Source organism: Urocitellus parryii, chromosome 6 (assembly GCF_045843805.1).
Source record: "Urocitellus parryii isolate mUroPar1 chromosome 6, mUroPar1.hap1, whole genome shotgun sequence".
Classification (NCBI taxonomy): Eukaryota; Metazoa; Chordata; class Mammalia; order Rodentia; family Sciuridae; genus Urocitellus; species Urocitellus parryii.
Genome location: NC_135536.1, coordinates 154,079,000 through 154,092,455, shown reverse-complemented (window position 1 = coordinate 154,092,455; position 13,456 = coordinate 154,079,000). Strand labels below are relative to the sequence as shown.

Sequence of the window (13,456 nt, the reverse complement as noted above, 5' to 3'; positions counted from 1 at the left end):
CTATTATTCTTCTAAGTTTGGGTACCTTTATAAGCAGAGAGTTGTTAATTTGGAAGGTGACCCCAGGAAACACCATTAAGGGAGTAAAGAAGTGAGGTAGAAGAGAAGGCAGCCCCTCATGCGTCTATCATGGATCAGTTTATCTCTGTGGACCGTGGGAACTTCATCCAACTGGGGAGCCTTGGAAGATCATTGGACCTGGTATTATGAGAGAGCTGGGATCTTTACACACAGCAGTCACTGGTTCAGGTCTGTTTTAAAAGGCTTTTCTGGTATGACGCATGGTGGCAAAAGGTGCACGAAAGCTATTAGGTTGAGATGGACAAATGCTGATAGCAGGAAGGTGGGAAGACCTGACTGAAGTAGCAGAGGTGATATGGACGGAGCCCTGTATATTTAGGTGGCATGGTCATGGGATCCCCTTGGATGAAATGTGTGTGTGTGTGTGTGTGTGTGTGTGTGTGTGTGTGTGTGTTTAGAATTGAACCCAAGGCTTTGTGCATTCCTGCTAAAAATGTGCTCTACCAGTGAAATACATCTCCAGTCTCTAAAACCTAAATCTTATTGATAATCCTGAAGTGTCATTGGATCTGGTGGTTTCACTGAGCATTGTAGAATGCCAGCGTTTGGTAACATAAAGCTTTTCTTGTAAAGATATAAAAACATGTATTCAAATTATGTACTTTTATATGAATGCAGGAAGTCCATGTCATTCTCTTGGTGTCTTGCTGTCATGATGTTATACTCACTTGGATTCTGATGTGACTTTTTAAGAAAGAGAAAAGAGGCTGGCAGAATCAGTACACTGGACACCCACAAATCCTGGGTGCCATGAGAGTATGTCATGCATGGGACACATAGGGAGGCCATCTGTGTGTGTGTGTTGAGCAGTTGATTGGGTGCAACCACCCACAAAGAGTCAGGCAGAGTTAAGTGCTTCTGAAAAATTCCAGGAACTTCCCTGTTGTAGAGATTTTTATTTCCAGTCAGATATGTCTCTAATAATGAAAATCCCTGCCAATAATGAGGAAAGAAAGGCTGATCCAGGTTTCTGCTTTCTTTCACCTGTTTTTCAGTTTGGGAATCGAATTCACTCACTGAATGAACAAATCTTGCTATAAGGCCTGCTTCATGCCAGCACTGGGGAAAAACCACTGATTTAATCCTGTCTCCAGGGAGATTTCTTTTTTGGTGAGAAGAGACAGATATTAGTCAAACAAACAAACTTCTATATACATACTGTGTCAGGAGAGAGAAATCTTAGGGTAGGATGAAGATTGGGAAGGTGTAGGAGTGGGGAGTTTTATTTAGGCAGTGTGGTCAGGGGGCGTTCCTTGGATTAAATCTTTTGAGGCTAGACTCAATGGGATGGAAGAAGACTGGAGCTAGGCATGCCAAAGTTTGTCAATGGAGCATCCTAAGCTTGAGAAAACAGAGAATCTAAGAGCTGAGACACGGGCCAAGGGTGAGTGACCAGGGTGGGCTCATCAGCAGAGATGAGGACACAGCGGGAACTTAGGTGGCCTATAATTAATCACATGGAACTTTGTGAAGCTCTTACCTTGAACTGAGATTAGGGATACAACATTCTCTAACTTCTGTTTTAGAGAGCCACTCAGGAGCTGAAAGGGAGCGGAGCCGGGCAGTAGAAATCAATTTTTTTTCTTCTTCCCTGAACTTTGTTCACATCTGTATGCAAAACTGTCTTCTGGCTATTGGGCTATTGCCACTCAAATTCGTGTATTGAAGCTCTAGCTCCAAACATGATGTATCTAAAAATGAGGCTTTTTTGGGGGGGATAATTAGGTTTGGATGAGATCATAAGGATGGGGCCTTCATAATGAGATTAGTGCCCTTATAAAAAGAGATACCAAAAATCTCTCTCTCTTTCTGTCATTGGAGGGCACAGAAAGCAACTGTTATCTGTTGAACCAGGAAGAGGCTCCTCATCAGGCCCCAACCATATTGGTACTCTGAACTTGGACTTCCAGTCTCTAGAACTTCGAAAATGTAAATATCTGTTGTTTAAGCTTCTCTGTCTGGCTATTTAGTTATGACAGCCTGAGATGATTAAGACAGTGGCCAATTTTTATTTCTTTTTTCCTTTTAAAAAAGGAGTGGGAGCTCTCCAGGCAGTAATGCTGAGGGTCTGAGGGAGACCACAAATTGCCATGTGGAGGGAAAGGGGTGCAGAAGGGAGTCTATGGATCAGGAGAGGCCAGTAGAGGTCAGACCATGCATACTTCATAGGTTGGAATGAGGGGCTCTGTCTTCATGGTCTGTGGGTGGAAGGGCCCACAGAGGGTTTTAGGCCAAGGTGTTGGCTCTGGCTGCTAAGGAGGGAGAACAGGTGGAAGGAAGGCAGGGCTGCAAGTGAGGAGTCCAGATGGCCATTTGAACAAAGTGCATCAGGTATGAGACTTCAAAGGCCTGGACGTGGGCAGCTGCAGTGAGGAGGAGAAGATGGAGCAGGGGTATGGGGTGAGGAGGGAATGGCTCTTGGGCCAGTCTGGCTTAGGTTTGCTTTTAGGGCTTGAGGTTCTGTCCTGCATGTGATCCTTCTTCCCGGTGGGGCAGTGAGAGACTAGCAGGTGACAAGGATATGGTGATAAGGTATCTGATGCTTGGGCACTGCTATAGTGATCAGAGACCCAAGTCTTCTTTTGGAATGTGGGGTTTTAAGAGTTAAGCATTAAAGTCATCTAGTGAGACCTGGGATTTTTGATTCTAGACTGGTTCACCATCAGGAACATCACAGAGAGAGGTTCCAGAGCACTCCTAAAGCTTCTTCCATTGTTAAATGTGTGTGTGTGTGTGTGTGTGTGTGAGTATTTATATAATTTATATTTCTTAACTATAAAAATATTTCCTAGTTTAACTTAATATTGCAAATATGAATGGGTTCCAAAACCAACCACCACTAATGGCTTTTTGTGAACTTATTTTCATGTGCCATTGGATTTCAGACAGGTGAAGTCTAATTTTAAATCTTAGTTAAGGAAAAAAAATGTTGCTAGTCTGTTGCCAATAGATAATTGCACAAAGCGGAGTTTGGATTTGAATATGTATATTTATCTCTATATTTATTTTACATTTCATTAATGGCTCTACATTTGAGTTTTTAAAGTACTGAGGACATTGCAAAAATAAATGATTTAACTGCTTTCAGAACCACAGAAGAGAAAGCATTTAGCTGTCATAAGTCTATCATCTAAAACAATTTAGACACTTTTTATGTTATTTTTCTGCTGTCCCTTTGAGGTAAGAAGGATAGAAACAGCAATGTTACTATTTCTATTGAATAAAAAGCTAAATGAAGGGTGTGTTACCTTACTTTTCTAGTTCAAATTACATAGTGCAATGTGATCATGGGACTTTGAAGAAGAGAAGGAAAAAGAATGAACTGGAGCCATGTAGAAGCTGCGTCTTGCAGAAGAGCAGATGATCTATAGTCCACTTAAGGATGGACTAGAGAATGAGGCCCGTTTCCTCTCTTCCCATTGCTAAACTCTATTCAGATGCTGAGAGATGCCACTGGATATTTGTTAACTTTTAATTTAGTAAAACAGTTTTTAGTTGTCCTAAGAACAATAAAAGATGTTATTACATTAATGAAAACATTGAGAATGACGTTTAACCGTGGTTATGACCATTAAAAAAAGAATTTTTTTTTTTTTGTACACAGGTTCTTGTTATGTTGCCTGAGCTCAAGTAATCCTCCTGTTTTAGCATCTCTTGAATATCTAGGACTAGAGATGTGCACCACTGCACCCAGTTGGTTATGACCATCCTACAATGCCAGTCTTGATTTTTTTCTTGAGCAGGGTGTAAATAAATAAGTATATAAAGCAGTAATGTAAAACAAAATGAATCGCTGGAAAAGTGGGAAATGCTGGAAATATGGTTTTTTGGTATGATCAGTTTTTCAGAAAACTTTTTTATGTTGCAAAAATAATCACCCCCCCCCAACTCCACTGAAATTAATTTGCATGTGGACTTTAAAGCTATTAATAGTCTGTAAGTAATTTGCTCAAATATTTGAAATGTAGATGCTTTTATTCTATTTTAAACAAATATAACTTATATGCAAATGTTTACAAATACCAGAAAAATTGCAAGAATGCTTTTAAAAAAATTCTGAAGCTATCACTTCATTTAAAAGCTTTTCGCATTCATTTAAATGATTTCAGTTTTTGGAAGAATAGAGAAAGCATGAAGATCCTTGAACTCCTGCAAATGCAAACCTGCCACAGGCGCAGCTGTGGTTTATAAGACAAATCAGTGTAAGAACTGTTCTCTTTTGAACAACAATAACAATACAACCTCTCCAAACTGAAACTGGGGAAGGACTAGTAAAATTGTTTTTTCACTAATGTGAGGTTGGAAACATTGGCTTTCAAGTGAATTGGCCATGACCACATCAGCACTTGGATCCCACTGAGCTGAGATTGCAGGCAGATGGGATTCTGGCATTTGTATGCCCACATTCAAAAACTTTCCTCCTTTATCCTACCAGCACATAGAGGCTATCTTTGCTGGAGTGCCACAAATGATAGCCACACACACAGTACCTGAAAACATGCTGCTTGGCTTACTATGGGAACGGTCTACTGATGCTCTGAGTTTTAGAAGTACAATATTTATCCAGGTTATTTAACAAGTGCTCAGAAATGTGTGTTATGCTAGATAGAGGTCAAAGCAGCAGACTTCCGTTGTAGAGTTCATTAAACTCATTTTCATGGAGTGAATAAGGAGCTCTGTCTTTTTTGAGAGGGTCCATGGCACCAAAATGTACAAATTCAAATTAAGGAGTGAGAAAGTGGACAGAACTATGAGAAAACCAAGACTTTTTGGCAGGATCCAGGGACTATCTCAGAGTCTCTTCAGGAAGTGTTTGCCGTGCTCATTATCTATTTTACTCACCTATATGCTTATCAATCTATTCATCTCTTTTCAGAAAGGCTTTGAAAGGAAAACAAGGGTATGCAATATTTCTAAACTAATTTCCTTAATATGTAAATTGTTCTTATGAATCAATAAAGAATTTCCAAATCATATGATCAGAAAGAGAGATATTTAACATTTTCAAAGCATATGAACAGTTTAGAAAAAAATTAACATAGTTTAAAAATATTTTTTACTTATCAGTTGGACAGAGATCAAAAGTTTGAACATATGTCAATAGTATCCTGTGATGATACACAGTGCTGATGAGCTTGTAGGAAAACAAACTCTAATACTGCTAATTGGAGGGTAGATTAGAACAAGGTGTTTGGGAAATAATTAGGAAATATATTTCAAATTTTAAAGTGCAAAATTTAAGTTTAAAGTGTAACATTTAATTAAAATTTAATTTCTCCTCTTAGAAGTTCTACTGGAATTATCCCCACAGATAAGAATTTCTCATGAGCACACAACTTGAATATGATACAGAAGCTACCCTTTGGGGTAGTAAATTGAGTAGAAAGCTACAAGGGTGGGAGAAGAATTTTGTTTATTCTCTGAGTACTATTTGTATTTTTTAGATTACTTAATCATAGACATTCAAAAATATATTTGTTAGATGCATAAATGACAGCAATCTCATATACACAAAAAGGTACACTCATACATTGTTGGTGATACTGCAAATTAGTACAATCACTTTGGAGAGCAGTGTGGAGATTCCTCAAAAGATGTGGAATGGAACTACCATATGACCCAGTGAATCCACTCTTTGGTATTTACCCCCCCAAAACTAGGATCATCATAATATAGTGATACAGGCCTATTGATTATTTTTACCTTTTTAAAAAAATTTACTTTTTGACAGTGGCGTGGGCTTGTTTAAGCCGGTAGTTCAGGTGCTGAGGGAAGCTGTAGTGGGAGTGTTCGAGGATTCGCTTCGTATATTTAAAGTTGAAGGTTGCTGATAAACTAAAGATGGCAGACCCAGATGTCCTGACTGAGGTTCCAGCAGTATTGAAGAGGATAGCCAAGTACGTGATTCGGGGGTTTTATGGCATTGAGCACACTTTGGCCTTGGACATTTTGATCCGGAACCCCTGTGTGAAAGAGGAAGACATGCTGGAGTTGCTCAAGTTTGATCGGAAGCAACTTCGATCAGTTTTGAACAATTTAAAGGGAGACAAATTCATCAAATGCAGAATGAGGGTAGAGACTGCTGCAGATGGGAAAACCACTCGCCATAACTACTACTTTATCAATTATCGAACTCTTGTTAATGTGGTAAAATATAAGTTGGACCACATGAGAAGGAGGATTGAAACAGATGAGAGAGATTCCACCAACCAGGCTTCCTTCAAATGTCCAGTCTGTAGTAATACTTTCACAGACTTAGAAGCTAATCAACTCTTTGATCCAATGACAGGAACTTTCTGCTGTACTTTTTGCCATACAGAGGTAGAAGAGGATGAATCAGCAATGCCCAAAAAAGATGCTCGCACACTTTTGGCAAGGTTTAATGAACAAATTGAGCCCATTTATGAATTGCTTCGGGAGACAGAGGATGTGAACTTGGCATATGAAATACTTGAGCCAGAACCCACAGAAATCCCCGCCCTGAAACAAAGCAAGGACCGTTCAGCAACTCCTGCTGGAGCTGCTGGATTGGCAGGTGGGCACCACCGAGAAGCATGGACTACTAAAGGCCCCTCCTACGAAGACCTATACACTCAGAATGTTGTAATTAACATGGAAGATCAAGATGATGTTCATCGCACATCGCTGGAGGGCAAATCTGCCAAGGAGAGACCTATTTGGTTGAGAGAGAGTACTGTCCAAGGAGCCTATAGTTCTGAAGAGATGAAGGAAGGTGGCATAGACATGGACGCATTTCAGGAGCGTGAGGAAGGCCGTGCAGGGCCTGATGATAATGAGGAGGTCATGCGAGCACTCCTCATTCATGAGAAAAAAACTCCCTCTGCCACAGCTGGCTCAGTCGGGGCAGCTGCTCCTGTGTCTGCTGCCAATGGCAGTGACTCAGAGAGTGAAACCAGTGAGTCTGATGATGACTCTCCACCTCGTCAATCAGCCGCTGTGGCCGCACACCGTCGGGAAGAGGAGGAGGAAGATGAAGATGAGTTTGAGGAAGTAGCAGATGACCCCATTGTCATGGTGGCTGGCCGTCCTTTCTCTTACAGTGAAGTGAGCCAGCGGCCAGAGCTGGTGGCCCAGATGACACCAGAAGAGAAGGAAGCATACATAGCAATGGGACAGCGCATGTTTGAGGACCTCTTTGAGTGATCTTTCCCTACCTTTTCCTCCTTTCTGTAATGCTCACTGCAAAAAGAAATTCCCCACCCTTGAAGAAAAGTGTTTCAGAGTCTTTCTGTCCCTGTTGATGTTAAGCAACTGTTAATGTTGCACAAAGAATAACAGAAACGAAAGTTCAATTTTTATACCAGAAACTTCTCAGAAAGGTAGGTTGGCTGTAAACATTCCCTTCCCTGCTATTACTACAGTATTAATATTTTACTGTATTCCTTCTCTAATTTTTTTCCTTTCCTTTGAAAGACATTTTTCTCCCTTTTGAAATGAGTAAGGAAAGCTCATAAGGTAAATTCATCTTACCTGCCTTCAGAAGCCTACTACAATAAATTACAATAATTTACTGATGACATATTTTTACCTATTCTGACCAAATTTATTCCAAACAATTCCTTTTATTGCTGCCAATCAGAGCAGATTGCTAGTAGACAAACCACTAATGAGGGGAAACATATCAAAACTTCTTATTTCCCCCCAAATAAGGTTGGCGTCAAGATGTAAGGAGAGGTGAGGAAGTATGTGTGTGCAGAAGAGGGAAGGATGTGCTTGAATCTTGTGTAATTAATGTCTGATCTGGAATTCATGTCTTTAGAATTGACCACACTGGTAGATTTTTTTGTTTTGCTTAATGCCTTTTGGTTTGGATTTTGGGTGATAGAATACAGTATGCTTGTTAAGAAATTAGAAGAAAAAAACATGGACAAAGGACAAAAACTTCACATAAAGGGTCAAAGAGTGAAGGGTATTGGAAACAGTGCCTTAGAACTGCCTGAGTTTGTTATGATTTGAAAATCATTTATACAAAATTAAGACTGGTCCCATTTTTTTCATTCTATAGGCCTCTAGCCACTGCTGTAAGTTAAGAAGTTCATTCCCCCAGAAATAAGCATGGAATAATTGTTTATTCTCTCACACACATTCTCTCCCTCTTTGTAAACATCGTTGAAGACTTTGTCTTGCTTTTGATTCTTGTCAGATATGGTATTTTTAGAGTGCATTCAGTATATTGCTGAGCATTACAACCTTAAGAAACATAGTTTATTTGGGTTCTGATATGTAGCATGGCATTATTCCTGAAGGCAGAACTTTAAAATAAAGGACTTTCATATAAGGATCTAAAAAAAAATTACTTTTTAATTTATATATGACAGTGAAATTCATTACAATTCTTATTACAAATATAGAGCACAATTTTTCATATCTTTGGTTACACAGTATATTCACACCAATTCGTATCTTCATACCTGTACTTTGGATAATATTGATCATCACATTCCACCATCATTAATAACCCCATGCTCCCTCCCTTACCCTCCAACCTCTCTGCCCTATCTAGAATTTGTCTATTCCTCCCATGACCTGTTCCCTATCCCACTATGAATCAGCCTCCTTATATCAAACAAAACATGTGGCATTTGGTTTTTTGGGATTGGCTAACTTCACTTAGCATTATCTCTCTAACTCCATCCATTTACCTGCAAATGCCATGATTTTATTCTCTTTTATCGCTGAGTAATATTCCATTGTGTATATATGCTACCCCATTGATCTTTATAACAGCGCAATTCATAATAGCCAAGATATGGAAAGAGCCCACATGCCTGCAAACAGATGAATGAATAAAGAAACTCTGGTGTATATGCACAGTAGAGTTTTACTCAGCCATGAAGGAGAATGAAATTATGGCATTTGTTGGTAAATGGATGGAAAGAGAGAACACCACACTAGGTGAAGTAAGTCAGATTCAGAAGGTCAAGGGTTGAATGTTTTTTTTTCTCATATTCAGAAGCTAGAGCAAAGTAAGGAAAAATAACAAAGAAGGAATCTGATGAAAATGGAAGATCACTGGAGAAAGATGGACTAGGAGGAGGAGAGACAGAAAAGAGAGAGGAACTGTAGGACGAAATTGACCATGTTATTTTATGTACATAAACAAATATACAACAATGAATTCCACCTTTGTGTATACCTATAAAACACCTATTTAAAAATCCATAAATAAAAAGGAGGAAGACCTAGAGAAGGGGAACAGGGGGAAAGAGGAGGAGAGAGAAAGAGGAAGTGCTGGGGACTAAAGTAGAGCAAATTATGCTCATGTATTCATGATTATGTTAGAATGAACCCCACTACTATGTATAAGTATAATACACAAATAAAACATTTTAGAAGGAAGAAAAAAAAAGGAAAAGAAAAAGTCTAAAAAAATCAATCCAGATGACAATAATGACAAGAGAGTGACAAATTAGTTTGGAAAATAAAGGTGGAAACACATAAAATAAAGCCAGAAGTCAGCTACGTTATTCATGTTTGCCCAAGTTGGGCTAAAATTCCTAGCAGTCCATGAAATAGTGAAGGAAGGTTAATGATGTGATTAGAATGTCTAGAAAAAGGAAATAATTCCTTTGCCTAAAATATAACTACCTGGGTCCTGAGATCTGGGCGAAATTTTTCCTGATGGTCCTTATAGTTCTCTACCAGAACTAGGATACAGAAAACCATGTCCTCAAAACCAATCCCAGGTAAATTCAATTCCATCCTGTGGTAGATTGGATGACTATTATGGACTCTCATTACCTCCTTGTCACCGAGTTGTTCATTCCCAGCCCGTGCCTGGAGACTTAGCATTATCCCCACCAGAGAAGGCAGAAGAACCCATCACACTCCACTCTCGGGCATAGCTTCCTCCATGGACCTTCCTTTGGCCAATGAAATGAGGAAAAAGTTGGTGAAAGCTGCATCTACCCAGAGGAGTCAAATGTGCTTGCACGGTTTGCCTTAGCCTATGTCTCAGATTGAGGATGTTTGGGCAGTTTAGAACCATAAACAAATCCCGGAATCCAGCTGAGGACAGCGGAGCTGCAGTTCACCTGCAGACCTGTGTGGTTGTAATAAATGTTTCCTCTTCTAAGCAAAGGTGATTTTTGAAACTGTTGGTCACTCAGCATTATTATTTCAGCAGCAGCTTAATAATCCTCTGGATAAGAGAATAAAAACAGTGAAAATAAGTTCAGAAGGTGGCTCTTGAAGTCCTGGAGTGTCTGTGGAAATAGGCAGTTTCTATAATCAAAGGGTCTTAACTTCTAAAATCATGATCCTACTTACATACTCTAAGACATTACTGATAATGCATGAAGTATTATATCAGGTGACCCAATTCTCTGTGAGTAAACTGCAAAAGCAATTACTTTGAGTAAGAGAAAATTGCCTCCGAATTCTGAAAACCCTGCACGATGCCTTTGGACCTTCATTGAAAGAATGAATATAAATCAGGTTGGATGAGGAAAATGTATTTGTGTGTGTGTGTGTGTGTGTGTATGTGTGTGCATGTGCATGTATGTTTTCTTGGTGGTAGACATACCTGAGATAGGTGATTTTTCTTCCCCATGGTGTCAGGTCTGTCTGCAAAGAAATCTTGGTGCTGAAGTATGTCTAGGTTAAAGACTCAAACCAACTATAGAATCAACAATACTGAACCTTAACACTGAGGTATCTTCCCATCTCCTGCATCGTGGACTCCATTCTCCTGGAATAAGTAGTGGTGCAGGTCTTAAGAATTGTCCACTGTGAGAGCTGAAGGCAGAGGCTGGACATGTTCATGGGGAATCAGGCTGTTCTGACAAGACTCCTTGATTTTATAGCACAGCCATGATTCTATCATCAAATTGGCTCAAAGGAAAGTCTTGGACACTATTTTGGCATTTTTGTTTTTGCAATTACTTTTTTGAGTCTAGAAAAAGAAAAAAAAAAGAGAATGCTGTTTGGTTATCCCATGACTTTGGCTTCACACCAGGTCTATAAGTGAATGTGACAACAAGGTCTAATGGCTTTTGGACACTTTGCTTATCAAAAGACATGCAAAAACAACACCACGGCCTAAGAAAACATCCTTTTAAGGAGTTACGAGGATAGTCCATAAAAAAATAAATTTTGGCAGATGCAAATGTAACCAGAGCCAAGGCAGGGAGTGTGGTGGATGTGGGGCAGGACACCCAGCAGGCTCAGAGGGATGTTCACAGTTGTTCAGGAGCGCGCCAGCTCTTTCCAGGGCCTGCGGTTTCCACACTCTTTCCCCCAAGACACCATCCATAGATCTCTAGTGTTATGTTTTTATTTGTGCTTTCATTTTAAACCCAAAGTATTTGTTAAGGTTTCGAGATGAGGTTTTCCCTCGAAATTCATGTGGGAAACAATGCAAGAATTGTCAGGGGCAAAATGATTAGATCATGAGATGTCATGGTGGGCAGGTAGGGTGTGACTAGAGGCCATCGACTGCTGGTTTCTCTGCTTCCTTATGCAAGGTCCTGACCTGCTTTCCTTGGCCCATGCCCTTCTGCCATGATGTTCTGCCTCACCCTGGGCCCAGAGCTATGGAGTCAGCCGACCATGGACGGAGATCTCTGAAACTGTGAACCAAAATAAACTTTTCCACCTTTAGGTTGTTCTTGTTGTTAGTTTTCTTTTTGGTCACAGCAAAGGTAAAGTTGACTAAAACAGTGGTTTTTAAAAAGTTTTATTTAAAAATTTCCATTTTTAGTTGAAATAAAATTATATCTATTTATGGGGCACAGTGTGATATTTTAATACATGTATAAATTGTATATATGTAATGATCAAATCAGGGTAATTCATATAGCCATTATTTCAAACATTAATTTTTTTGTGGTAAGAACATTCAAAATCCTTTCTTCTTGCTGTTTTTATTTATTATGCATTACAATTCATATTACACATACAGATCACGATTTTTCATATCTCTGGTTGCGTACAAAGTATATTTACTCCATTCATGTCTTCATACATGTACTCAGGGTCATGATGACCATCTCATTCCACCATCTTTTTTACTCCCCTTGCCCCCTCCCTCGCGCTCCCTCCCCTTTGCCCTATCTAGAGTTCGTCTAATTCTTTTTTCTATTTTGAAACATAATACGATATCACTGACTATAGTCTCTCTACTAAAGTCAATGAATGGCAGAACTTGTTTCTCCTGTCTAACTTACTTAGTGACCCATGACTCAATTCTCCCCATCCCTCTTTCCCTACCTAGTCTCTGGGAATCACTGTTTCACCCTCTCCTAAAGTATATTTCTATTTAACCTAAAGTAGAGGGCTGGAGTGTAGCTCAGAGACATAGTGTCACCTAGCAGGAGTGGGGCCCTGGGTTCTGTCTCTAGCACTGAAATTTTGAAGAGTGTGTCCTCATTCTTCCCACTCCCTACCTCTCAGCGCTGCTGGTCTGAGGTTGGTTCTTGTTGCTCCTGATGCACTGGATGGTAGCTCTAACTTCTTCATGGTTTTCTTGGCTGTCCATTGCTCACAGCTTCTCACTGTTAGGAGCAATGCCGTGTGAACATCCTGGTGCACGTCTCCCATGGACTTGGGTGGGGATTTCTCTGGGGCATGTTCCTGGGGTCGTATGATATTGTAGATTTAAGAGGAAGTGTAATTCTGGTTCTATTCCTCCTTCCCATTCTTCCCACACCACTTCTCCAACCAATCTCCTCATTCCTGTTGTGACTTATCTTCCCGCAGGCTGGAGACCTTCCGTCCTCTGGTTTTCCATCCTCTTCACATCTGATCATCTTTCTCTTGACCTTGCCTCTGCTAGGTGTCCCGTCCACACTCCTGGTTCAGCACTCCTACATCACAAGTCTGGGTCGGGTCTCCGTTACCCTGACATGGATGCAACAGCTCTAACTGGCCTTCCCACATGAGCTGACTGTAGGAACAAATGCACGTCTTGGATTTGGTTCGACTGTTGCTCTAGACCTTCAGTAACTCCCTACCTTCTAGGCTGGCATCCCAGAGCTTCTACAAGAAAATCTTCGTCTCTTGATGAAGATCTATTTATTTATTTGTCAAAATAAGGGAAATATTTGCACAGAACAAAAAGTGTTTGGTTTGCCTTTTTTTTCTTAAAAGTCTTCCCTTCCTTCCTTTCTTTCTCTCTCTCTCTTTCTATGTCTTCCTGTTGCTGCTTTAGTTGAGCTGCCTTTCTGAATTTTATTCTTCTGCATCTCAAATTCACCCTTAATGTCAAAATTTAAGCATGAGAATGTGTATTAGAATTCTCTAGAGAAACAATTGGTGGGTGGAAAGGGAGAGGTTTCTTTTATAAAGAATTGGCTCATGCATTTCTTTCTGGAAAAGTCTGAAGCAGTTTGTAAGTAGGTCAGCAGACTTGAGT

General features: G+C 40.0%; 1 pseudogene; it reads left to right on the top strand.

Moving 5' to 3' along the window:
• Positions 1 to 5,922: 5,922 nt before the first annotated feature.
• LOC144255388 (general transcription factor IIE subunit 1 pseudogene) lies at positions 5,923 to 7,346 on the top strand (annotated as a pseudogene).
• Positions 7,347 to 13,456: the final 6,110 nt, after the last annotated feature.